We start from the raw sequence: 25,276 nt of genomic DNA, 5'->3' as shown, positions 1-25,276 counted from the left end.
CCTCAAAATCACGATGCCCGTAAGGCGGTCTGGGCTACTCTCTCAGTCTTAAAATGAAGTAGGGCTATATTTCAACCTAGAAGCTCAGCACCGAGCATGCGCTCCCTTAACCTATTTCCATTTCACTGAAAACTAAGGCCATCAGGAGTTAGTTTAGAGTACAAGGAACTGGAAAATATACCCAAGTTCCTGCAAATCGAGCCAAAGTTGCTCAAAATCACGATCCGACTAAGGCGGTCTCGCCTACTTTCTCAGTCTTAATATGATATGGGGCTATATTTCGGCCTAGAAGGTCGACACCAAGCGCACGCTCGTTTTGCCTGTGTCCATTTTACTTAAAACTAAATCCATCAGGAGTTAGTTTAGAGTCCGCAAGACTGGAAAATATCTCCTAAGATCCGGCAAATCGAGCCAAAGTTGTTCAAAATCACGATGCGCGTAAGGCGGTCTCGGCTACTCTTTCAGTCTTAAAATGAAGTGGGGCAATATTTCGGCCTTGAAGCTCGACACCGAGCCTGCGTTCCTTTTGCCTATGTACATTCCACTAAAAACTAAGGCTATCAGGAGTTAGTTTAGAGTCCCCTGGACTGGAAAACATCCCCAAGTACCAGCAAATCGAGCCATAGTTACTCAAAATCACGATGCGGGTAAGGCGGTCTCCGCCAGTCTTTCAGTCTTTAAATGAAGTGGGGCTTTATTTCGGCCTAGAAGCTCGACACCGAGCGTGCGCTCCTTTTCCCTGTGTCCATTTGATTCAAAACTAAGGCCACCGGAAGTTAGTTTAGAGTGCCCGGGACTGGAAAATATCCCCCAAGTTTCAGCAAATCGAGCCAAAGTTGCCCAAAATCACGATGCGCGTAAGGTGGTCTCGGCTACTCTTTCAGTCTTAAAATGAAGTGGGGCTATATTTCGGCCTAGAAGCTCGACACCGAGCGTGCGCTCCTTTTCCCTGTGTCCATTTCACTGAAAACTAGGGCCATCAGGAGTTAGTTTAGAGTCCTCGGGATCGGAAAATATTTCCCAAGTTCCGGCAAATCGAGCCAAAGTTGCTCAAAATCACCATGCGCCTAAGGCGGGCTCAGCCACTCTCTAAACTAACCCCTGATCGCCTTGGTTTGTATTGAAATGGACAGAGGAAAACATTTTGAACGCTCACCTTCGAGCGCATATTGCCAAGTGTGGTGCACTTTTCCAAGGTTGCGCATTTTAACAACTATTCCGCATTTTTTGAAGTGTAGCAAATTTTTCCGAGTGTTACCCAATTTACCAAGTCTTTCACATTTTAGCAAGTTTGGCACATTTTTCTGAGTGTGGTGCAGTTTTCCATGTGTAATGCATTTTGTCAAGTGGGGCACCTTTTTCGAAGTGTGGCGCATTTTTCTCAGGTTGCGTCATTTTACCTAGTGTGCCGCATTTTTTAGAGTGTGGCACAGTTTTTTTTAAGTGTTTCCCATTTTTCCAAGTGTGGCACGTTTTTGCAAGAAAAAAAACAAAAAAAACAAAAACAAAACAAAACAAAACAAAACAAAAAAAAACAAAACAAAAAAAACAAAAAAAAACGTTTTTGCAAGTGTGGCGCATTTTACTAAGTGTCGCACAGTTTTCCAAGTGTGGCGCATTTTTGCAAGTTTAGCACGTTTTTCTAAAGTGTGGAACATTTTTCAAGTGTGGCGCATTTTTACAAGGTTGCCGCATTTTACCAGCTGTGCTACATTTATTCAAGTGTTGCCTGGTTTTCCAAGTGTGGCACATTTTTCCAAGTTTTCCGCATTTTTCGAAGTGTACTGCATTTTTCCAACTTTCGCGCATTTTTCCAAGTGTGGCGCATTTTTCCAAGTGTGCCCATTTTAACAAGTGCGCCGAATTTTTCAAGAGTTGAACATTTTTCCAAGTGTTACCCAATATTCTAAGTGTGGCCTATCTTTGCAAGTGTGGCGCATTTTTCTAAGTGTGGCGCAGTTTTCCAAATATGGCGTATTTTTTTAATTTTGGCGCATTTTTTTCAAGTGTGGCGCATTTTGCTAAGTGTGGCACGTGTTTCCAAGGTTGCCTCATTTTACCAACTGGGCCGCACTTTTTCAAGTGTGCATTTTTCAAAGTGTGGTGCATTTTGCCAAATGTGGACCGCTTTTCCAAGTGGAGCGCATTTTACCAACTGTGCCGCGTTTTTTCAAGTGTCCGACATTTTTTCAAATGTAACTTATTTTTGCAAGTGTGGCGCTTTTTTCTAAGTGTGGCGCAGTTTTCAAAGTTTGGCGCCTTTCTCGAAGTGTGGGATATTTTTCTTAGTGTAGCGCATTTTTACAAGAAATCCGCATTTTACCAACTGTGCCGGTTTTTTTTAAGTGTGGCACATTTTTCAAAGTCTAGCGCATTTTTGCAAGTGTTGCGCAGTTTTCCAAGTGTGGCGTTTTCCCAAGTTTGGGGCATTTTTACAAACATAGCGCGCAACAATGGCACGCTCGGTTTCGAGCTTCTAGCCCCAAAATAAAGCCGCACTTCATTTTTAGACTAGCAAAGTAGCCCAGACCGCCTTACGCGCAGCGTGATTTTCACCAACTTTGGGTCGATTTCTAGCAACTTGGAGAATATTTTCCCATCCTGGGGACTCTAAACAAACTCGTGATGGCCTTGATTTTCATTGAAATGAAGAGAGCAAAATTATTTAAACGCTCTGTTTCGAGCTTCTAGGCCGAAATATAGCCCCACTTCATTTTAAGACTGATAGAGTAGCTGAGACCGCCTTACGCGCATCGTAATTTTGACCTACTTTGGCTCGATTTGCTGGAACTTGGGGATATTTTCCAGTCCCAGGGACTCTAAACTAACTGGTAATGGCTCCGGTTTTCAGTGAAATTGAAAGACGAAAAATATTTGAACAATTGGTTCCGAGTTTCTAGGCCAAAATAAAGCCCCACTTCTTTTTAAGACTGATAGAGTAGCCGAGACTGCCTTACGCACATCGTAATTTTGACCAACTTTGGCTCGATTTTTTCGCAACTTGGGCTCTTCTTGCCGAAACTTGGGGGATATTTTCCAGTCCCAGGGACTCTAAACTAACCCGTTGTGACCTTGGTTTTCATTGAAATGAACAGAGGAAATATATTTAAACGCTCGGTTTCGAGCTTTTAGGCCGAAATAAAGCCCCACTCCATTTTAAGACTGATAAAGTAGCCGAAGCCGCCTTACTCGCATCGTGATTTTGACCAACGTTGCCTCGATTTGCCGGAGCCTAGGGGATATTTTCCAGTCCCAGGGACTCTAAACTAACGCGCGATTGCCTTGGTTTTAAGTAAAATGGACAGAGGAAAAATATTTCAACAATTGGTTTCGAGTTTCTAGCCAAAATAAAGCCCCACTTCTTTTTAAGACTGATAGAGTAGCCGAGACTGCCTTACGCACATCGTAATTTTGACCAACTTTTGCTCGATTTTGCGCAACTTGGGGTATATTTTCCAGTCCCAGGAACTCTGAAATGACTGCTGGTGGCCTTTGTTTTCAATTAAATGCACAGAGAGAAAATATTTGAACGCTCGGTTTCGAGCTTCTAGGCCAAAGTATAACCCCACTTCATTTTAAGACTGATAGAGTAGCCGAGACCGCCTTCCGCGCATCGTCATTTTGACCAATTTAGGCTCGATTTGCCGGAACCTGAGGGATATTTTCCAGTTCCAGGGACTGTAATAAAACGCGCGATGGCCTTGGTTTTCAGTGAAATGGACAGACGGAAAATATTTAAACGTTCGGTTACGAGCTTCTAGGGCGAAGTATAGCAACACTTCATTTTAAGATTGATAGAGTGGGCGAGAGCGCCTGACGCGCATCGTGATTTTGACCAACTTTAGGTCGATTTCCAGCAACTTGGGGTACATTTTCCAGTGTGAGGGACTCTAAAGTAACTGGTGATGGCCTTTTTATTCGGGTGAAATGGACAGAGGTAAAACGATCGCACGCTCGGTTTCGAACTTCTAGGCCGAAATATACCCGCACTTAAATTTAAGACTAGCAAAGTATTTGAGACCGCCTTTATCGCAGCGTGATTTTGACCAACTTTGGTTCAATTTCCAGCACCTTGGGGAATATTTTCTAGTCTGAGGGACTCTAAAGTAACTCCTGAAGGCCTTGGTTTTCGGCGAAATGGACAGAAGTAAAACGATCGCACCCTCGGCTTCGAGCTTCTGAGCCGAAACATAGCCCCACTACATTTTGAGACTGAAAACAGTTCAGACTGCCTTACGCGCAGCCTGATTTTGACCAACTTTGGGTCGATTTCCAGGAACTTGGGGAATATTATTCAGTCTAAGGGACTCTAAACTAACTCGTGAAGGCTTTGCTTTTTGGTGAAATAGACAGAGGAAAAAGAACTGAACGCTTGGTTTCAAGCTTTTAGGCCGAAATATAGCCCCACTTTATTTCAAGACTGTAAAAGTTGCCTAAACCGCCTTATGCGCAATGTGGTATCGACCAACTTCGGGTCGATTTCAAGCAACTTGGGGGTTATTTTTCAGTCTCATGGGCTCAAAACTAAGTCGTGATGGCCTTGGTTTTTGGTGAAATGACCACAGGAAAAAATTGAACGCTTGGTTTCGATTTTCTAGGCCAAAATATCACCCCACTTCATTTTAAGACTCAAAAGGTAGCCTAGAGCGTTTTAAGCGCAGCGTGATATCGATCAACTTTGGGTCGATTTCCAGCAACTTGGGGGATATTTTCCTGTCCCGGGCACTCCAGACTAGCTCTTGATGGCCTTGGTACTCGCTGAAATTAACATTTTATAAACTGTGCCGCAGTTTTTCAAGGGTGAAGAATTTTTCCAAGTGCGGCGCATTTTCGCAAGTTTGGCACATTTTTTTCAAGTGCGGCGCATTTTTTCAAGGTTGCCGCATTTTACCAACTGTGCCGCATGTTTTTAAAGGTTCCCTAGTTTTCCAAGTGTGACACATTTTTGCAAGTGTGGCGCATTCTTCCAAGTGTGGTGCAGTTTTCCAAGTGTGGCGCATTTTTCTAAGTCTGGCGCATTTATCCAAGTGTGGCGCATTTTTCTAAGTGTGGTGCATTTTGTCTAACGTAGCGCATTTTTCGAAGTTTGGCGCATTTTTTCCAAGTGTCGCGCATTTTTCTAAGTGTGGCGCATTTTTCCAAGTTTGGCGCATTTTTTCCAAGTGTCGCGCATTTTTCTAAGTGTGGCGCATTTTTCCAAGTTTGGCGCATTTTTTTCAAGTGTGGCGTATCTTTCCAAGTGTAGCCCATTATTCCAAGTTTGGCGCATTTTTCCAAAAGTGGGGCATTTTGCGAAGGTTACCGCAGTTTACCAACTGTGCCGCAGTTTTTCAAGTGTTGCCCAGTTTTTTAAGTGTGTTACATTGTTGCAAGCGTGGTGCAGTTTTTCCACTGTGACACATTTTTCAAAGTGTGACGCAGTTTTCCAAGTGTGATGCATTTTTCTAAGTGGGGCACATTTTTCTAAGTGTGGCGCATTTTTCCAAGGTTGCTTTATTTTGCCAACTGTGCCGCATTTTTTCAATTGTTGCCCAGCTTTTTAAGTGTGGCACATTTATGCAAGTGTGGCGCAGTTTTTCCACTGTGACACATTTTTTAAAGTGTGGCGGAGTTTTCCAAGTGTGATAAAATTTTCCAACTGGGGCACATTTTTCTAACTGTGGCGCATTTTTTCAAGATAGCTTTATTTTACCAACTGTGCCGCATTTTTTCAAGTGCTGCCCATTTTTCCAAGTTTGGCAGATTTTTGCAATTGCGGCGCATTTTTCTCAGTGTGGCGCAGTTTTCCAGTTTGATGCATTTTTCAAGGTGGGGCACACTTTTCAAGGTTTCTTCATTTTACCAAGTGTGCCGCATTTTTTCAAGTGTCGCACATTTTTCAAGGTTTGGCACGTTTTTGTAAGTGTGGCACATTGTTCTAAGTGTGGTGGATTTTTCCAAGTGTGGCGCATTTTGCAAAACGTTGAGAACTTTACCAAAGGCGGCACATTTTTGCAAGTGTCGCGCATTTTTGTAAGTGTGACGCATTTTTCCAAGTCTGGCGCACTTTTTTCAGTGTAGCGCATTCTTCCAAGTGTGGTGCATTTTTTGAAATGTTGAGCATTTTCCTAAGTGCAGCGCATTTTATTAACTGTTGCGCATTTGATACAAGTGTGGAGCATTTCTCAAAGTGTGGCGCATTTTTCCAAGTTTGCGCATTTTTTTCAAGTGTGGGGCATTTTTCCAAGGCTGCAGTATTTTACCAACTGTGCCGCATTTTTTGAAGTGTTGCTTAGTTTTTCAACTGTGGCACAGTTTTCCAAATTTGGGATATTTTTTTTAAGTGTGGCGCATTTTTTCAAGTGTGGTGCAGTTTACCAAACGTTGAGCATTTTTCTAAGTGTGGCGCATTTTACCAACTGTTCCGCATTTTTAACAAGTGTGGCGCATTTTTCCAAGTTTAGCGCATTTTTTTCAAGTTTGACGCATTTTTCTAAGTGTGGCACGTTTTTTTCTAGTGTGGCGGATTTTTTCAAGTTAAGCTCATTTTTCTGCGTGTTGCGCAAATTTCCAAGGTGTCAGCATTTCAGCAACTGCGCCGAATTTTTTCAAGTGTGGCGCAGGTTTCCAACTGTGGCGCATTTTTACAAATTTGGCGCATATTGTTTCAAGTGGGGGGCATTTTTCCAACTGTGCCGCAGTTTTTAAAGTGTTGCCTAGTTTTTCAAGTGCGGCACATTTTTGCAAGTGTGGCGCATTTTTCTAAGTGTGGCACAGTTTGTGAAGTGTGGTGCATTTTTCCAAGTTCAGCGCAATTTTCCAAGTGTCGCGTACTTTTTCAAGTGTAATGCAATTTGCTGAACGTTGAGCATTTTTTCAAGTGTGGCGCATTTTAGCAAGTATTCCGCATTTTTTACAAGTTTGGCGCATTTTTCCAAGTTTGGCGCACTTTTTTCAAGAGTGGCGCATTTTTTTTGCAAGTGTGGTGCACTTGTCTAAGTGTGGTGCAGTTTTCCTAGTTTGGCGCATTTTTCCAAGCGTGGCATATTTTTCTAAGTTTGGGACATTTTTCCAAGATTGTTGCGTTTTATCAACTGTGCCGCATTTTTTTTAGGTATTGCCCAGTTTTTCTAGTGTGGCACATTTTTTGCAAGTGTGGCGCATTTTTCTAAATGTGGCGTAGTTTTCCAAGTGTGGCGCATTTTTGCAAGTCTGGCGCATTTTTCCATTTTTGGCACATTTTTCCAAGTGTGGTGCATTTGCCAAACGTAACCCATTTTTGGAAGTGTGGCGCATTTTGCCAAGTGTGGCCCATTTTTCCAAGAATGCGAATTTTAACAACTGTGCCGAATTTTTTCAAGTGTTGCGCATTTTTTCCAAGTGTGGCATATTTTTCCAATTGTGGCGCATTTTGCGAAGTGTGGCGCACTTTTCCAAGGTTGTCGCATTTTACCAACTCTTCCGCATTTTTTCAAGTGTTGCCTATTTTGCAAGTGTGGCAAATTTTTGCAAGTTTGGCGCATTTTTCTAAGTGTGGCACAGTTTTCCAAGTTTCATGCATTTTTCAAAGTGGGGCACATTTTTCTAAGTGTGCCGCATTTTCCTACGTTGTTTCATTTTACCAAGTGTGCCTCATTTCACCAAGTGTGGCACATTTTTCCAAGTATGGCACATTATTTTACGTGTGGTGCATTTTGCGAAACGTTGAAACTTTTTCCAAAGGTGGCACATTTTTGCAAGTGTGGCGCATTTCTCTAAGTTTATGGCATTTTTCCAAGAGTGGCGCAATTTTCCAAGTGTTGCGGATTTTCAAAGTGTAGTGCATTTTGCCAAACATTTAGCATTTTTTAAAGTGTTTTGCATTTTACCAACTGTTCTGTATTTTCTACAAGTGTGGCGCCTTTTTCGAAGTTTGGCACATTTTTTGGACGTGTGACGCATTTTTCTAAGTGTGCTACACTTTTCCTAGTGTGGCGCATTTTTCCCAGTGTGGCGCAATTTTTCAAGGCTGCCGTATTTCATTAACTGTGGCGCAGTTTTCCAAGTCTCGCGTATTTTTCAAGTTTGCCGCATTTTTTTCAAGTTTGAAGCATTTTTCCAACTGTGCCGCATTTTTTCAAGTGTTGCTTAGTTTTCCAAGTGTGGCACATTTTTGCAAGTGTGGTGTATTTTTCTAAGTGTGGTAAAGTTTTTCAAGTGCGGCGCAGTTTATCAAGTGTGATGCATTTTTTCAAAAGGGGCACATTTTTCTAAGTGTGGCGCATTCTCAAGGTTGCTTCATTTTACCAAGTGTGCCGCATTTTTTCAAGTGTGGCACGTTTTTTCTAAGTATGGCACATTTTTGCAAGTGTGCACATTTTTCTAAGTGTGGTGCATTTTTCCAAGTGTGGCGCATTTTGCGAAACGTTGAGAATTTCTCCAAGGGTGGTAGATTTTTGCAAGTGTGGCAGATTTTTCCAAGTTTGGCGCATTTTTCCAAGTGTGGTGCATTTTTCCAAGTCTGGTGCAATTTTTTAAGTGTGGCGCATTTATCCAAGTGTGGTGCATTTTACGAAAGGTTGAGCATTTTTCCTAGTGTGGCGCATGTTATCAACGGTTGCGCAGGTTTTTAGAACTGTGGCGCATTTTTTCAAGTTTGGCGCATTTTTTTCAAGTGTGGCGTATTTTTCTAGGTGTGGCGCAGTTTTCCAACTATGGCGCATTTTTCAAAGTTTGGCGCATTTGTTTTCAAGTGTGGCGTATCTTTTCAAGTGTGGCGCATATTTCCAAGTTTGGCGCATATTGCCATGAGTGGGGCATTTTTCCAAGGCTGCCGCGTTTTACCAACTGTGCGCATTTCTTCAAGTGTTGCCTATTTTTCCAAGTGTGGGACATTTTTGCCAGTGTGGGGCATTGTTCTAAATGTGGCGCAGTTTTCCAAGTGTGGCGTACTTTTTAAGTTTGGCGCAATTTTCCAAGTGTGGAGCACTTTTTCCAGTGTGCTGCATTTTGCCAAACGTTGCCGCATTTTGTCAATCGTGCAGCATTTTTTTAAGTGTTGCCTATTTGCCAAGTGCGGCAGATTATTGCCAGTGTGGCGCATTTTTCTAAGTGTGGCGTAGTTTTCCAAGTGTGGCGCTTTTTTTCATGTTTGGCGCATTTTTCCAAGTGTGGCGCAGTTTTCCAGTGTAACAAATTTTGCCAAGTGTGGCGCATTTTTCCAATGTTGGGCATTTTAACAACTCCGCCGCGTTTTTTCGATAAAGCACATTTTTGCAAGTGTTAACTAATTTTCCAAGTTTTTCACATTTTTGCAAAAGTATTGCATTTTTTAAGTTTGGCGCAGTTTTCCCAGTGTCCTTTATTTTGCTAAACGTAGCGCAGTTTTACAAGTGTGGTGGATTTTGCCAAGTGTGGCGCATTTTTCCAAAGTTGCCACATTTTGGCAAGCGTGCCGCATGTTTTCAAATGGTGACTAGTTTTCCAAGTGTGGCAAATTTTTGCAAGTGTGGTGGATTTTTTCACATTTGGCGCATTTTTCCAAGTGTGGCGCATTTTGCCAAGTGTGGCCCATTTTTCCAAGGTTGCGCATTGTAACAACTGTGCCGCATTCTTTGAAGTGTAGCACACTTTTCCAAGTGTTACCCAGTTTTCCAAGTTTGGCACACTTTTGCAAGTTTAGCGCATTTTTCTAAGTGAGGCGCACTTTTCCAATTGTGATGCACTTTCCAAGTGTGGCACATTTTTCTAAGTGTGGCGCATTTTTCCAGGTGTGGTGCATTTTGCTAAATGTGGCGCATGTTTCCAAACCTGCCTCATTTTACCAACTGTGCCGCATTTTTCGAAGTGTGACACATTTTTGCAAGTCTGGCACATTTTTTCAAGTGTGGGCATTTTTCAAAGTGTGGTGAATTTTTCCAACTTTGGCGCAATTTTCCAAGTGTGGGGCATTTTTCCAAGTGTGGTGCATTTTTCCAAGTGTGGTGCATTTTACCAACTGTGCCGCATTTTGTTAAGTTTGGCACATTTTTGCAAGTGTAGCTCATTTTTGCAAGTGGTGCCTATTTTTGCAAGCGTGGCGCTTTTTTTAAGTGTGGAGCAATTTTCCAAGGTTGCCGAATTTTACCAACAGTGTTGCATTTTTTAAAGTGTGGCAGATTTTTCCAAGTGTGGCACAATTTTGCAAGTGTGGCGAAGTTTTCCAATTGTGGATAATTTTTCCTAGTGGGGCGGATATTTCCACTTGTGGTGCATTTTTCCAAGTCTGGTGCATTTTGCCAAACATAGCGCAAAAACAATGGCACGCTTGGCTTCAAGCTTCTAGCGCCAAAATATAGCCCCACTTCATTTTCAGACCAAAAAAGTAGCTCAGACCGCCTTACGCGCAGCGTGATTTTCACCAACTTTGACTCGATTTCCCGGAACTAGGGGGATATTTTCCAGTCTCGAGAACTCTAAACTAACCTCTGATGGCCTTGGCTTTCAGTGAAATAAACACAGGTAGAACGATCGCACGCTCGGTTTGGAGCTTCTAGGCCGAAATATAGCATAACTTGATTTTAGAACTGAAAGAGTAGCCGAGACCGCCTTACGCGCATTGTGATTTTGACCAACTTTGGCTCGATTTCCCGGAGTTTGGGAGATATTTTTCAGTCCCAGGGACTCTAAACTAACTCGTGATGGCGTTAGTTTTTAGTGAAATGCAAAGAGGAAAAATATTTAACTGCTCGATTTGGAGCTTCTTAGCCGAAAAATAGCCCCGCGTGATTTTAAGACTGAAAAAGTAGCCGAGACCGCCTTACGCGCATGGTCATTTTGAGACACTTTGCCTCGATTTCCCGGAGTTTGGAGGATATGTTCCAGTCCCAGAGACTCTAAACTAACTCCTGATGGCCTTGGTTTTCAGTGAAATGGAAACAGGAAAAATATTTAAACGCTCGGTTTCGAGCTTCTACGTCGAAATATAGCTCCGCTTGATTTTAAGACTGAAAGAGTAGCCTAAACGGCCTTACGCGCATCGTGATTTTGAGACACTTTGGCTCGATTTCCCAGAACTTCCCGTCCTAGACAGTCTAAACTAAATTCTAATGGCTTTGGTTTCCAGTGAGATGGACACAGGTGAAACAATGGCACGCTAGGTTTCGAGCTTCCAGGCCAAAGTATAGCCCCACTTCATTTTAAGACTGAAAGAGTAGCCGAGACCGCCTTACGCGCATCGTGATTTTAACCAACTTTGGCTCCATTTGCCGGAACTTGGGGATATTTTCCAGTAGCAGGAACTCTAAACTAACCCCTGATGGGCTTGGTTTTCGGTAAATTAGACAGAGGTAAAACGATCGCACGCTCGGTTTCCAGCTTCTAGGCCGAACTATAGCTCCACTTGGTTTTAAGACTGAAAGAGTATACTAGACCGCCTTACGCGCATCGTGATTTTGAGACACTTTGGCTCTATTTCCCGGAACTTGGGGGATATATTCCAGTTCTAGACACTCTAAACTAACTTCTAATGGCCTAGGTTTTCAGTGAAAGGGACACAGGTAAAACGATCGGACGCTAGGTTTCGAGCTTCTAGGCCGAAATATAGCCCAACTTGATTTTAAAACTGAAAGAGTAGCCGAGACCGCCTTACGCGCATCGTGATTTTAACCAACTTATGCTTGCTTTCCCGAAACTTGGGGGATAACTTTGGTTTTTAGTGAAAGGGACAGCAAAAAAATTTTGAAGGTTACTCTTTCAGTCTTAAAATCAAGCGGGGCTATATTTCGGCCTAGAAGTTCGAAACCGAGCGTGCGATCGTTTTACCTGTGCCCTTTTTACTGAAAGCCAAGGCCATCAGAGGTTAGTTTAGAGTTCTCGGGACTGGAATATATCCTCCTAGTTCCGGGAAATCGAGCCAAAGTTGGTGAAAATCACGCTGTGCGTAAGGCGGTCTGGGCTACTTTATTAGTCTGAAAATAAATTGGGGCAATATTTTGGCGCTAGGAGCTCCAAAACGAGCGTGCCATTGTTTTTGCGCTATGTTTGACAAAATGCACCAAACTTGGAAAAATGCGCCACACGTGGAAATATGCGCCCCTCTAGGAAAAATGCGCCGCAATTGGAAAACTTCGCCACACTTGCAAAATTGTGCCACACTTGGAAAAATGTGCCACACTTTAAAAAATGCAGTACAGTGGGTAAAATTCGGCAACCTTGGAAAAATGCTCTACACTTAGAAAAATGTGCCACACTTGGAGAAAGGCGCCACACTTGGAAAATTGCACAACACTTAGAGAAAAGCGCCACGCTTGAAAAAATAAGCAACACTTCCAAAAATGAGCTACACTTGCAAAAATGCGCCACCCTTGGAAAAATCCTAAACGTGTGGGAAAATGCACCATATTGGAAAAATGCGCCAAACTTCGAAAAATGCGTCATCCTTGGAAAGTTACGCCAAACTTAGAAAAATGCCCCACACTTGCAAAAGTGTCCCACACTTACAAAAATAAGCAACACCTGGAAAAATGGGCCACACGAAGAAATGCGGTACAGTTGGTAAAATGAAGCAACCTTAAAAAAACGCCACATTTACAAAAATTTGCCCTACTTGGAAAAGTTCATCACACTTGCAAAACTGCGCCAAACTTAAAAAAATGCAATACTTTTGCAAAAATGTCCCAAACTTGGAAAATTAGTTAATACTTGCAAAAATTTGCTTTATTGAAAAAATGCGGCACAGTTGTTAAAATGCGCCACACTTGGAAAACTACGCCACACTTAGAAAAATGCGCCTCACTGGCAAAAATCTGCCACACTTGGCAAATAGGCAACACTTGCTGCATAGTTGGTAACATGCGGCAACCTTGGAAAAATGTGCCACACTTGGTAAAATGCACCACACTTGGAAAAACGCGCCACGTTTTGCAAAATCCACCGCACTTGGAAAAGTGCGCCACACTTAGAAATATGCGCTACACTTGCAAAAATGTGCTACACTTGTAAAACTGGGCAATACCTGAAAAAATGCGGCACAGTTGGTAAAATGCGGCATCCTTGGAAAAATGCCCCACACTTAGAAACTTGGAAAAATGTTGGAAACTTGCAAAAAATGCGGCATAGTTGGTAAAATGCGCCAAGTTCTGGAAAATGCACCGCACTTGGAAAACTGCTTCACATTTAGAAAAATGCCCCACACTTGCAAAAATGTACCACACTTGGAAAACTAGGTAGCACTTGAAAAAATGCGGCCTAGTTGGTAAAACACCGCAGCCTTGGAAAAATGCCCCATTTATGACAATATGCGCCAAACTTGGAATATGCGCCACACTTGGAAATATACCCCGTACTTGTAAAAAAATGCCCCAAACTTGCGCCACAGTTGGAAAACTACGCCACACCTACAAAAAATACGCCACACTTCAAAAAAGTGCGCCAAACTTGAAAAAATGCGCAACTGTTGATAAAATGCGCCACATTTGAAAAAATGCTCAACCTTTCGTAAAATGCACCACACTTGGATAAATGCGCCACACTTAAAAAATTGCACCAGACTTGGAAAAATGCGCCACACTTGGAAAAATGCGCCAAACTTCAAAAAATGCGCTACGTTTGGCAAAACGCACCACACTTCGAAAAAGGCGCCACACTTGGATAAATGCGCAACACTTTGAAAAATGCGCCACACGTGATAAACTGCGCCACACTTGCAAAAACGTGTGAACCTTGGAAAACTAGGCAACCTTTAAAAACAGGCGGCACAGTTCGTAAAATGCGGCAACCTTGAAAAAGTGCGCCGCACTTGAAAAAAAATGAGCCAAACTTGGGAAAATGCGCCACATTTGGAAAACTGCGCCACAGTTAGAACAATGCTTCACCCTTGAAAAAATTCCGCAGCGTTAATAAAATACTAATTTCACCGAGTACCAAGGCCATCAAGAGTTAGTTTAGAGTGTCCGGGACAGGAAAATGTCCCCCAAGTTGCTTGAAATCAACCCAAAGTTTTTCGATATCACGCCGCGCTTAAAACGCTCTAGGCTACCTTTTGAGTCTTAAAATGAAGTGGGGCGATAGTTTGGCCTAGGAAATCGAAACCAAGCGTTCAATTTTTTTTCCTCTGTCCATTTCACCAAAAACCAAGGCCATCACGACTTAGTTTTGAGCCCATGAGACTGAAAAATATCCCCCAAGTTGCTTGAAATCGACCCGAAGTTGGTCGATATCACATTGCGCATAAGGCGGTCTAGGCAACTTTTGCAGTCTTAAAATAAAGTGGGGCTATATTTCGGCCTAGAAGCTTGAAACCAAGCGTTCAGTTCTTTTTCCTCTGTCTATTTCACCAAAAAGCAAAGCCTTCACGAGTTAGTTTAGAGTCCCCTAGACTGGAAAATATCCCCTAAGTTCCTGGAAATCGACCCAAAGTTTGTCAAAATCACCCTCCGCGTAAGGCGATCTCAGCTACTTTTTCAGTGTCAAAATGAAGTGGGGGTATATATCGGCCTAGAAGTTCGAGACCGAGCGTGCGATCGTTTTACCTCCATTTCACCTCCATTTCACCGAAAAACAAGGCCAGCAGCAGTTACTTTAGAGTCCTTCAGACTGGAGAACATACCCCAAGTTGCTGTAAATCGACCCAATGTTGGTCAAAATAACGATGCGGGTGAGACGGTCTCGGCTACTTTATAATTCTTAAAATACAATGGGGCTATATTTCGACCAAGAAGCTCGAAACCGAGCGTTCAAAGAAATTTCCTCTCTCCATTTTAATAAAAACCAAGGCCACGACGAGTTAGTTTAGAGTCCGTGGGGCTCGAAAATATCCCCCAAGTTCTGGCAAATTGAGCCAAAGTTGGTTAAAATCACGATGCGCGTAAAGCGGTCTCTGTTACTGCATCCGACTTAAAAAAGTGGGGCTATATTTCGGCCTATAAGCTTAAAACTGAGCGTTCAAATATTTCTCCTCTGTCCATTTCACTGAAACCCAAGGCCATCACGAGTTAGTTAAGAGTCGCTGACACTGAAAAATATCCCCCAAGTTCCGGCAAAAGGAGCCCAAGTTGGTCAAAATCACGATTGGCGTGAGGCGGTCTCAGCTACTCTATCAGTCTTAAAATAATGTATGGCTATATTTCGGCCTAGTACCTCGAAACAGAGCCTTCATATAATTTTCCTCTCTTTATTTCAATGCAAATCAAGCCCATCACGAGTTACTTTAGAGTCCCCAGGAAGGCAAAATATCCTCCAAGTTGCTGGAAATCGACCCAAAGTTGGTCAAAAGCGCGCTGCGCGTAAGGCGTTCTGGGCTACTTTTTTAGTCTAAAAATGAAGTGCGGCCATATTTTGGGGATAGAAGCTAGAAACCGAGCGTGCCATTGTTTCGCTCTATGTTTGGCAAAATGCACCAAACTTGGAAAAATCGCCACACTTAGAAATATGCAGCCTACTTGGAAAAATGCGCCACATTTGCAAAAATGTGCTAAAATTGTAAAGATGTGCAACACTTTAAAAAATGCGGCAAAGTTGGTAAAATGCGTATTTCTTGGAAAAATGCGCTACACTTACAAAAAAAGCGCCACACTTGCAAAAATAAGTTACACTTGAAAAAATGAGCAACACTTGCAAAAATGTCGCACACTTGAAAAAACGCGGCACCGTTGGTAAAATGTGCCACAGTTGTAAAAATGCGCCAAAGTTAGAAAAATGCGTCACACTTGCAAAACTGCGCCACACTTAGAAAAATGCGCCAGACTTGCAAAAAATATTTTACACTTGGAAATCTGGGCAACACATGAAAAAATCCGGCAGAGTTGGTGAAATGCTGCAACCTTGGAAAATTGCGCCACACTTAGGAAAATATGCCACACTTGGAAAAATGCAAAACACTAGGAAAAACGTGCCACACTTAGAAAAATTCGCCAAACTTAAAAAAATGCGTAACACTTCGAAAAATGCTCAACATTTGGTAAAATACACCACTCTTGGAAAAATTCGTCACACTTAGAAAAATGCGCCACACTTGCAAAAATGTGCCACACTTGCAAAAATGTGCCATACTTGAAAAAATGCGGCACAGTTGGTAAAATGCGCCACAGTTGGAAAAGTGCTCCACGTTTGGCAAAATGCACCACAATGCCCTAAAATGCCCTAAACTTCGAAAATTGCGCCAAAGATGGAAAAATGCGCCGCAATTTCAAACACGTGCCACACTTGGAAAAATGCGGCACAGTTGGTAAAATGCGGCAACGTTGGAAAGGTGCGCCACACTTAGCAAAATGCGCCAATCTTGGAAAAATGCGCCATATTTAAAAAGTACGACAAAGCTGGAAAAATGCGCCACACTTGGAAAACTGCGCCACACTTAGAAAAATGCGCCACACTTGAAATAATGTGCCGCACTTGGAAAAGTGGGCAACACTTGAAAAAATGCGGCACAGTTGGAAAAATGCGCCACACTTCGAAAACTGTGCCACACTTAAAAAAATGCGCTACACTTGGAAAAAATGTCCCACACTTGAAAAACTGGGCAACACTTGAAAAAAATGCGGCACAGTTGCTGAAATGCTGCAACCTTGGAAATTTGCGCCACACTTAGGAAAATGTGTCTAACTTGGAAAAATCCGCCACACTAGTAAAAACGTGCCACACTTACAAATATGCGCCAAACTTGAAAAAAATGCGCTAAACTTGGAAAAATGCGCCACACTTGTTAAAAATTCGGAGCAGTTGGTACAATGCGCCACACTTGGAAAAATGCTCAACGTTTGGTAAAATGCACGACACTTGGAAAAATGCGCCACACTTGCAAAAGTGGGCAACACTTGCGAAAATGTGCCACACGTAAAAACATGGGGCACAGTTGGTAAAATGAAGCAACCTTGGAAAAATGCGCCACACTTGGAAAACTACGCCACACCAAAGGCTGGTTTCCATATGATCCAAGTTTGGCATATTTCTTTAAAGTGTGGCGCTTTTTTCCAAGTGTGATGCATTTTGCCAAACGTGGCGCATTTTTCCAAGTGTGGCGCATTTTACCAAGAGTGGCACATTTTCCCAAGGCTACCGGATTTTACCAACTAAGCCGCATTTTTCCGAGTGTTGCCTAGAGCTCCAACTGTGGCACATTTTTTAAAAGTAAGGCGCAATTTTCCAAGCGTGGCGCATTTTTACAAGTTTGGCCCATATTTCCAAGTGTGGCGCATTTTTGCAAGTGTGGTGCATTTTGCCAAACGCGGCGCATTTTGCCAAGTGTGGTGCATTTTTTCAAGTGCTGCCTAGTTTTCTAAGTGTGGCACATTTTTGAAAGTGTGGCGCATTTTCCTAAGTGTGGCACGTTTTTCCTAGTGTCGCGCATTTTTCCCAGTGTGGCACATTTTTCTAAGTGTGGCGCAATTTTCCAAGGCTGCAGCATTTCACCAACTGTGCCGCATTTTTTCACGTGTTGCCCAGGTTTCCAAGTGTGGCACATTTTTTGCAAGTCTGGCGCATTTATCTAAGTGTGGCGCAGTTTTGTAAGTGTGCTCAAGTTTATTAAGGCCTGACCTCGAGTAAAAAATCCCCCCAGCAAGGTTATCCGCGAGATCCCTCGCAACCCGCGCGACGTGAAGGAACTCAGGAATGTCGATCCAAGATGGCGGACTTTTTAACGCTCTCTCGCGCGCATTTTGTGGCTTGTACAAGGATTGCATCTGTCAGTTCTTTGGTTTAAAATGTTAAGGATGTTTTGTCTTCAAATAGGTAAGTGTATTTTCGGTTTACTTCTATTACATACCCTTTTAATTTCACATATTTCGAACTACATGTAAACTGTTAGGCTTCGAAGCGGCCATCGGCCGTTTATCGGCTGCCTTCGAATTGCCTTTCTTGTAGGTTCTAGATGAATCGTTGTAAGTCAAGGAAACTATGCAACATGATTTTTGGTTTTTTGGTAACACTCTGCTTCAGTTTGTCATATTTAAAAACTTCTTCACAGGTTCCAAGGACTTGTTCAATGGTTTTTGCTGTCTTTGATAGAAGCTGTACTGTGGCCTCTGAGTCAGTTGATGGAGTCTTTTTTCTTTTAGCTGGTGGCTTTTGAGATGATGACTCTTCTTCAGTACTGGCAATTGCTCGCTTTTTTCATTTGGCTGTGGCAAAATTTCAGCCTCGGTCGATTGCAAGTTTTCAATTCCTGTTTCTACTCTGTGTTCATTAATTGGATCCACCTCCATGCTCATGGTTTCACAGTCAGTTTCTGTTTGAAGTGGCCATGTCCCAGCATCTGCATCCTCTCTGTCACCTTCATAATCTGATTCCTCAGCCAACTCTTGCTCTTGATTAAAGTTTGCAGCAGAGTCACTTACTAGATCCTCATTGCTATTGTCTTCCATGACTGATTGAAAGGAGCAGCATGTTGGTGGTCTTTGCCATTTTCCATTGTCATCTCTCAATTTCGTGGCTGGTAATTTGACTTCCTCCACCAGGCATTTATTCCAGCAGGCATCTAGTAGCTCTTGCTCATTGGGGATGGATGTTGAACGAAAGTGGTGGAGCTTTGGTCCTTCATCTCTGAAACTGGGCTCATCTGGTCCATCAAAAAATTCAATGGAGTCATCCCCCTCCTTCCACCAGACACCTTCTCCTGGCTTTAAGAAATCTGAAATGAGTTGCAAGTGAGTAACCCAATCACCAGCATATTTTTCAAGGTCACTCTTCAACAATATAGTGTTATCCAGCTTGGGAAGGGACTTTGCCATCTTACTAATTTCTCGCTCCTCTTTAAGAATGCAATGGTTGACAGGGTTTGATTTTTCAGCTTGCAAGTGCAGTATTGCGTTTGTTGACAGATCTTCGATTCTCTTGCTCCAGGTTTTTGTTGTAATGTCTGAGAGTTTCTCAAACAGTCTTTCAAACATTTCAGCATTTGTAGATCTGTGAGAAGCAAGTCTGAGTAGTTGAGCAGAATGAGTTACACAGCTGTGGAAGTAAAGACCAAATAGCTTTCTGTATGTCAATTTCTTAGGTGGGGTCAGGACTCTGCGACATTGAATTGCATGCCTCCAACAGAGATTATGTAGGCGAAGAATCATCTTTGGTGATCGTTTCACCTCTTGGGCATAGTAGATTTCAATCATTTCACAAAGAGTCACCAAGAGCAATTTAACCTCACGGTTTGCAAATTGGCAGAGAGCAGTAGTGATGTAAATAAGTGTCTTTCGGTAGTCCACACCCCGCAGTTCGTCTTTGCTCATTTGCACAGCAAGAATCTCTTTGAGTTTTATTAGAGTGTCAATGTCTGTGATATGATGGGGTAGTTCCTGTAGGACATTCTTGATGTGATTCATTGAACAGTGCAAAGCTTCAAAAAAACAAAACTTCATATGACTCAATGTTCAGTTCTTTGATTGAGACATCAAAGTTTTCATTGCTGTGTAGAAGTGCAGGAAGTCTTGTTGTTCCTCCCAGCAACTCTGATAATCTCTTTAGCAGATCTTCTTTGTTCCCTTCATCAGACTTTCCCCTTGCAGTCAGCTCTGCTCTCAGCTCTTCAACTTTCACGTCTTTAAATGGATGGAAACCTTCTTTTCTTCCAGCAGGCCCAGAGAGAATAAGTTTTTTTTTGGTGCTCAAGGTTTTGTACCTTCTTTGAAGGGAGTACTCCAAGTCATGGCTTGAATTGATGTTTCCATCACAACCTGGACATCCATAGTTTCCTCCATGTTGGGTGCCATCCTCCATCTCAGCTGCTGGATTGTCTCCATTCATGAATCTCATGATGTCACAAACTTCGATCCCACAATCTGTCAGTACAGTGTTCTTTAGATCCCTGAGGTCTTCTTGCCTTGTTGGAACAAACTTCATCTGGTCTTCTACCGTTGATCTGCTCTGTCCCAGAATGTAAAGCTGTGGTTCCTCAATAGTGGCTTGTATGTCAATGTCTTTACCTGTTTTGTCTATCATTTCTTGTCGTGTGAAGTGTATAGCAGGGTCATAAAGTTCTCGAACACAAAAGAGCATGTGACCATAATTGGCAAGTGTGGAGTGGTCATGCCAGAGAAGCCAGTGTCTTTGGCGCTGATATTTTTTTAAAGAGGATCTCATTTCATCAACACCATCACTGACTTCTTCATGAATTTTCTGCAATTCTGATATTATTTCCTCCTTATTCAACTGGGTGTAATAGTCGTCATCTTTGATTTTTAAAAAGGACTTGTTCCTTGTTAGGGCTTCTTTCCTGATATCTTTGAAGGGGATTTTTCTGGCATTGACATCAATTTTCTTTTGTATAACTTCACCTTCATTGCTGATAGCTAACTTGGAAATCTCACTTGCCACCACAGGAACACCAACATTGTATGTTCCATTCGCAATGCGCTGCTTAATGTCAGCTCTTATCTGCCCATTTGTACGTGGAACTGGAACTGAAATATCACCTCCTCTCTGTTTTTTAAGGGCTCGTCTGACTCGGAACTCTGCAAAGGAACAAATTAAAATTTGCTCAAACCAGTTACTACATGTATGTGAAAATTTAATCATTTAAACTCTGTTTTAACCATTTACTATGTTAAAATCTGTTTATTAATTTCAAGTGTTTGAAATTATTATCTCAATTTAGAATAATTTGTAAAACAAAATTAAATTTTGTCCTTTAGAGTCTTTTGCAGAGACTTAATTGTACATGTAGTTCTGAAAAATATGAATTATTTAATCCATTTGTATTAAAATATGTTTAAACAGTACATATACAGACACTTTTTAGTTTTAAAACTTTAATAAGTTCACTACCTTTGGAGTGGTCTGTAGGGTCAATCTGGTTTTTTGAAGACTCATAGCATGATATATCAACTCCTTTCTTGTGTAGGAATGACTTGATCATTTGGCCTCCATTGGGGGGTGTTGCATCCTGGCCAACCATCCGTATTTTGTAGATCCTAGCTTTCTCAGACCAGTTTCTGGTACCTTTAGGCCATGATTTTATGTCACTAAGGAGCTGATCCAGGTCTCCAATGATGTTCCCTGTTGCTGGGGTGTGAGATTTTGCTTTTCTTTTGGGAGGTGTTATTCTTGCTCTTTCTGTAGCCTCCTCTCTACTTTCAAAGGCCTGAGCCAGTCTGTGGTTTTTTCTACCCCTGTATGATTGCCTTGAACTTACATGTAGATCAGTGTCATTTTCATTCATTGCTTTTTCAACATCATTTTTCATTTGCCTTTGTTGATCTCTTTTTAACTTTCTTTTTTCCACAGGAGAAAGTTGCTTTTCAAGTCCAGCTTCAGGGACAAGGAGCAGAATGTCACTAAGTGACTTTCCAAAGTTCTCTTTACATTTTTCGTCATATGTGGAATAAATTACCTTTCCCAAGACCTTACGTTGTTTGTTTGTAATTTTTGAGCCTTTCCGAACTGTGTGGTGTGCAGTATGCTTGTTAGCATCCCGCTGAATTTCATTAAGGGGGCCTTTTTCACCGTCATGCACTTCTTGCTGAGTGGGAAAGTAGCTTGCAAGTTTGAGTTGACTAGTGTGCAAGCCTTACAGTTCGTTAATGAATGTGCTGTCTTCATTTCTTTGGTTATGGTCTTTCCCTCATCTCAGTTAGCCATTGAAAATGTTGACAAATAGACCGCCTTGTCTTCTTTGTTTCCCCAGGAAGAAATCTTTTCGTCGATTACCTTGCTCACACGGTTGAAATCATACTGGTTAAGAGTAAACTGTGGATACTGTTTAAAATGTTCAGAATAAAGTTTGTGCCTTTCTGTTAACACTCTGGCGCCAAATGTTGCACTGCCTTCACCAGAAGCTTTCTTCAAGCTAAAGCATAACTCTTTTGTTTTTCGGATACACACTCTGGCCCAAGCACATTCAGCCTTCAAGGCCATATTTGTGGGACGTTTTAGTTCCTAAAGAAACTGTTTTAGTAAAAGAGCTTGGCTGTATGTGCTCGCTAGCGCCCGCCACAGTGAAAAAGTGATATTCAAATTGTAAACTGAGAAGTGTTATTTTATCGCATTAAACGCACAATTGGCGCCAAAAGTAAAACGAACGAGTTATTGAGAGAGGAGCAAATGTTTTAAACAAAGAGAAACTACTGTTAGCGAAGGTGTGCACATTGATCTGTATAAGATGAAAAATATTTCATAAAGCGGAAGAACTTGTAATTTTCATCTCTAAATTAAGAAAAAGATGTTTACAGATACCAGAAACTTTGTTCTTTAGATACATTGTCACCTTTATTCTCTCAATCATTTCACTTCAAATACACCTTGAACTAATGGTTCTCGTCCGCCATCTTGAAAATTGTGACAATTTGGCCTAAGGGGAGACAACTACAGGCTACAAAACAGCGTTTTCCTATTGCTATTGAGGGTATTATGTTTCATAGATAAGGAGTGATTGTCACGATCACAACAATGCTCAACAAGGTGCTTTCTATTATTGCCCTTTACAATCTAGGAAAGTTTCATTCGGTTACGTAAAATGTACATCCAGAAAATGGCGATAACCTGTTATAGCCTTCTTTCCGTGCTTTAATCAGGCCTTAATACACTTGAGTGGCGCATTTTTCGAGCTTTGGCGCATTTTTCCAAGTGTGGGGCATTTTGCGAAACGTGGTGCATTTTTCAAAGTGTGGCACATATTGCCAAGTGTACTGCATTTTTCCAAGGTTGCGCATTTTAACAACTCTGCCGCATTTTTTTAAGTGTAGTACATTCTTCCAAGTGTTACCCAATTTTCCAAGTTTGGCACATCTTTGCAAGTTTCGCGCATTTTTCTAAGTGTGGTGCAGTTTTCCATGTCTAATGCATTTTTCTAAGTGGGAGACCTTTTTCTAAGTTCGGCGCATTTTTCTCTCGTTGCTTCATTCTAGCTAGTAAGCCACATTTTTTAGAGTGTGGCACATTTTTTTAAAGTCGTTCCCATTTTTCCAAGTTTAGCACATTTTTGCAAGTGTGGCGCATTTTTCTAAGTGTGGCACAATTTTGCAAGTATGGCGCATTTTTTTCAAGTTTTGCGCATTTTCCCAAGTGTACCGCATTTTTCCAAGTGGGCCGCATATTACCAAGTGTGGCGATTTTTCCAAGTTTGGTGCATTTTTCCAAACATAGCGCAAAACAATGGCACGCTCGGTTTCGAGTTTCTAGCCTCAAAATATAGCCGCACTTCATTTTTAGACTAAAAAAGTAGCCCAGACCGCCTTACGCGCAGCGTGATTTTGACCAAGTTTGGGTCGATTTCCAGCAACTTGGGGCATATTTTCCAGTCTCAGGGACTCTGAAGTAACTGCTGATGGCCTTGTTTTTGGGTGAAATTCACAGAGATAAAACGATCGCACGCCCGGTGTCGAGCTTCTAGGCCGAAATATAACCCCACTTTATTTTAAGACTACCAAAGTATTTGAGACCGCCTTCATCGCAGCGTGATTTTGACCAATTTTGGGTCAATTTCCAGCAACTTGGGGGATATTTTCCAGTCTGAGGCACTCGAAAGTAACTCCTGATGGGCTTGCTTTTCGGTCAAATGGACAGAAGTAAAACGATCGCACGCTCGGCTTTTAGCTTCTGAGCCGAAACATAGCCGCAATTCATTTTGAGAGTAAAAAAAGTCCAGACCGCCTTACGCGCAGCCTGATTTTGACCAAATTTAGGTCGATTTCCAGGAACTTGGAGGATATTTTCCAGTCTTAGGGACTCTAAGCGAACTCCTGATGGGCTTGGTTTTCAGTGAAATGGACAGAGGTAAAAAGATCGCACGCTCGGTTTCGAGCTTCTAGGCCGAAATATAGCCCCACTTCATTTTAAGACTGAAAAAGTAGTTGAGATCGCCTTACGCGGAGGGTGATTTTGACAAACTTTGGGTCGATTTCCAGGAACTTAGGGGATATTTTCCAGTCTAAGGGACTCTAAACTAACTCGTGAAGGCTTTGCTTTTTGGTGAAATAGACAGAGGAAAAAGAACTGAACGCTTGGTTTCAAGCTTCTAGGCTGAAATATAGCCCCACTTTATTTTAAGACTGTAAAAGTTGCCTAGACCGCCTTATGCGCAATGTGATATCGACCAACTTCGGGTCGATTCCAAGCAACTTGGGGGATATTTTTCAGTCTCAGGGACTCTAAACTAAGTCGTGATGGCCTTGGTTTTTGGTGAAATGGACAGAGGAAAAAACATTCAACGGTTGGTTTCGATTTCCTAGGCCAAAATATAGCCACACTTCATTTTAAGACTCTAAAGGTAGCCTAGAGCGTTTTAACCGCAGCGTGATCTCGATCAACTTTGGGTCGATTTCAAGCAACTTCGGGGATATTTTCCTGTCCCGGGCACTCTAAACTAACTCTTGATGGATTTGGTACTCGGTGAAATTAAAGTTTTATTAAGTGTGGCGCAGTTTTCCAAGTATGGCGCATTTTCCCAAGTTTGGCGGAATTTTTTTCAAGTGCGGCGCATTTTTTCAAGGTTGCCGCATTTTGCCAACTGTGCTGCATTTCTTTAAGTGTTGCTTAGCTTTTCAAGTGTGGCACATTTTTGCAAATCTGGTGTATTTTTCTAATTTTGGCGCATTTTTTTAAGTCTGGCGTATTTTTTCAAGTTCGGCGCCATTTTTAAAGTGTGGTGCATATTTCCAAATGTGGCACATTTCTGGCAAGTGTCGCGCATTTTTCGAAGTGTGGCGCAGTTTTAAAGTGTGGCGCATTTTTCCAACTGTGCCGCATTTTTTCAAGTGTTACCCAGTTTTTTAAGTGTGGCATGTTTTTGCAAGTGTGGCGCATTTTTCTATGTGTGGCGCAGCTTTTCAAGTGTCACACATTTTTCTAAGTGTGGCGCAGTTGTCTAACTGTGATGCATTTTTCCAAGTGGGGCAAATATTTCAAGTGTGGCGCATTTTTCCAAAGGTTCCGTTTTTACCAATTGTGCCGCATTTTTTCAAGTGTTGCCCGTTTTCCAAGTTTGGCACATTTTTGCAAGTGTGGCGCATTTTTCTCAGTGGGCGCAGTTTTCCAGTTTGAATGATTTTTCTAGGCAGGGCACATTTTTCTAAGTGTTGCGCATTTTTTAAGGTTGCTTCATTTTACCAATTGTGCTGCATTTTTCCAAGTGTTTCACATTTTTCAAGGTATGGCACATTTTTTCAAGTGTGGCAGATTTTTTAAGTGTGGTGCATTTTCTTAAGTTTGGCGCATTTTTCCAAGTCTGGCGCAATTTTTTCAGTGTGGCGCATTTTTCCAAGTGTGGTGCATTTTCCCAAAGGTTGAGCATTTTCCCAAGTGTGGTACATTTTATTAACTGATGCGCATTTCTTACAAGTGTTGCGCATTTTTTTTAAGTGTGGAGCATTTCCCTAAGTGTGGCGCAGTTTTCCAACTGTGGCGCATTTTT

General features: G+C 42.0%; 1 long non-coding RNA gene and 1 pseudogene across 1 annotated transcript; one reads left to right on the top strand and one right to left on the bottom strand.

Annotated features, from left to right (window-relative positions):
- Nucleotides 1–17,413: 17,413 nt before the first annotated feature.
- On the top strand, nucleotides 17,414–21,275 carry LOC149109941 (uncharacterized). The gene is made up of 2 exons (XR_016208596.1): nucleotides 17,414–17,667; nucleotides 21,154–21,275. It is a non-coding gene; the product is annotated as an uncharacterized LOC149109941 (long non-coding RNA).
- Nucleotides 17,803–21,088, bottom strand: LOC149109942 (uncharacterized; annotated as a pseudogene).
- Nucleotides 21,276–25,276: the final 4,001 nt, after the last annotated feature.

The sequence above is a fragment of the Orbicella faveolata genome, unplaced genomic scaffold (genome assembly GCF_042242905.1).
Source record: "Orbicella faveolata isolate gen_17 unplaced genomic scaffold, um_ofav_v1 contig_25, whole genome shotgun sequence".
Classification (NCBI taxonomy): domain Eukaryota; kingdom Metazoa; phylum Cnidaria; class Anthozoa; order Scleractinia; family Merulinidae; genus Orbicella; species Orbicella faveolata.
This window is presented reverse-complemented; position numbering and strand designations above follow the sequence as displayed.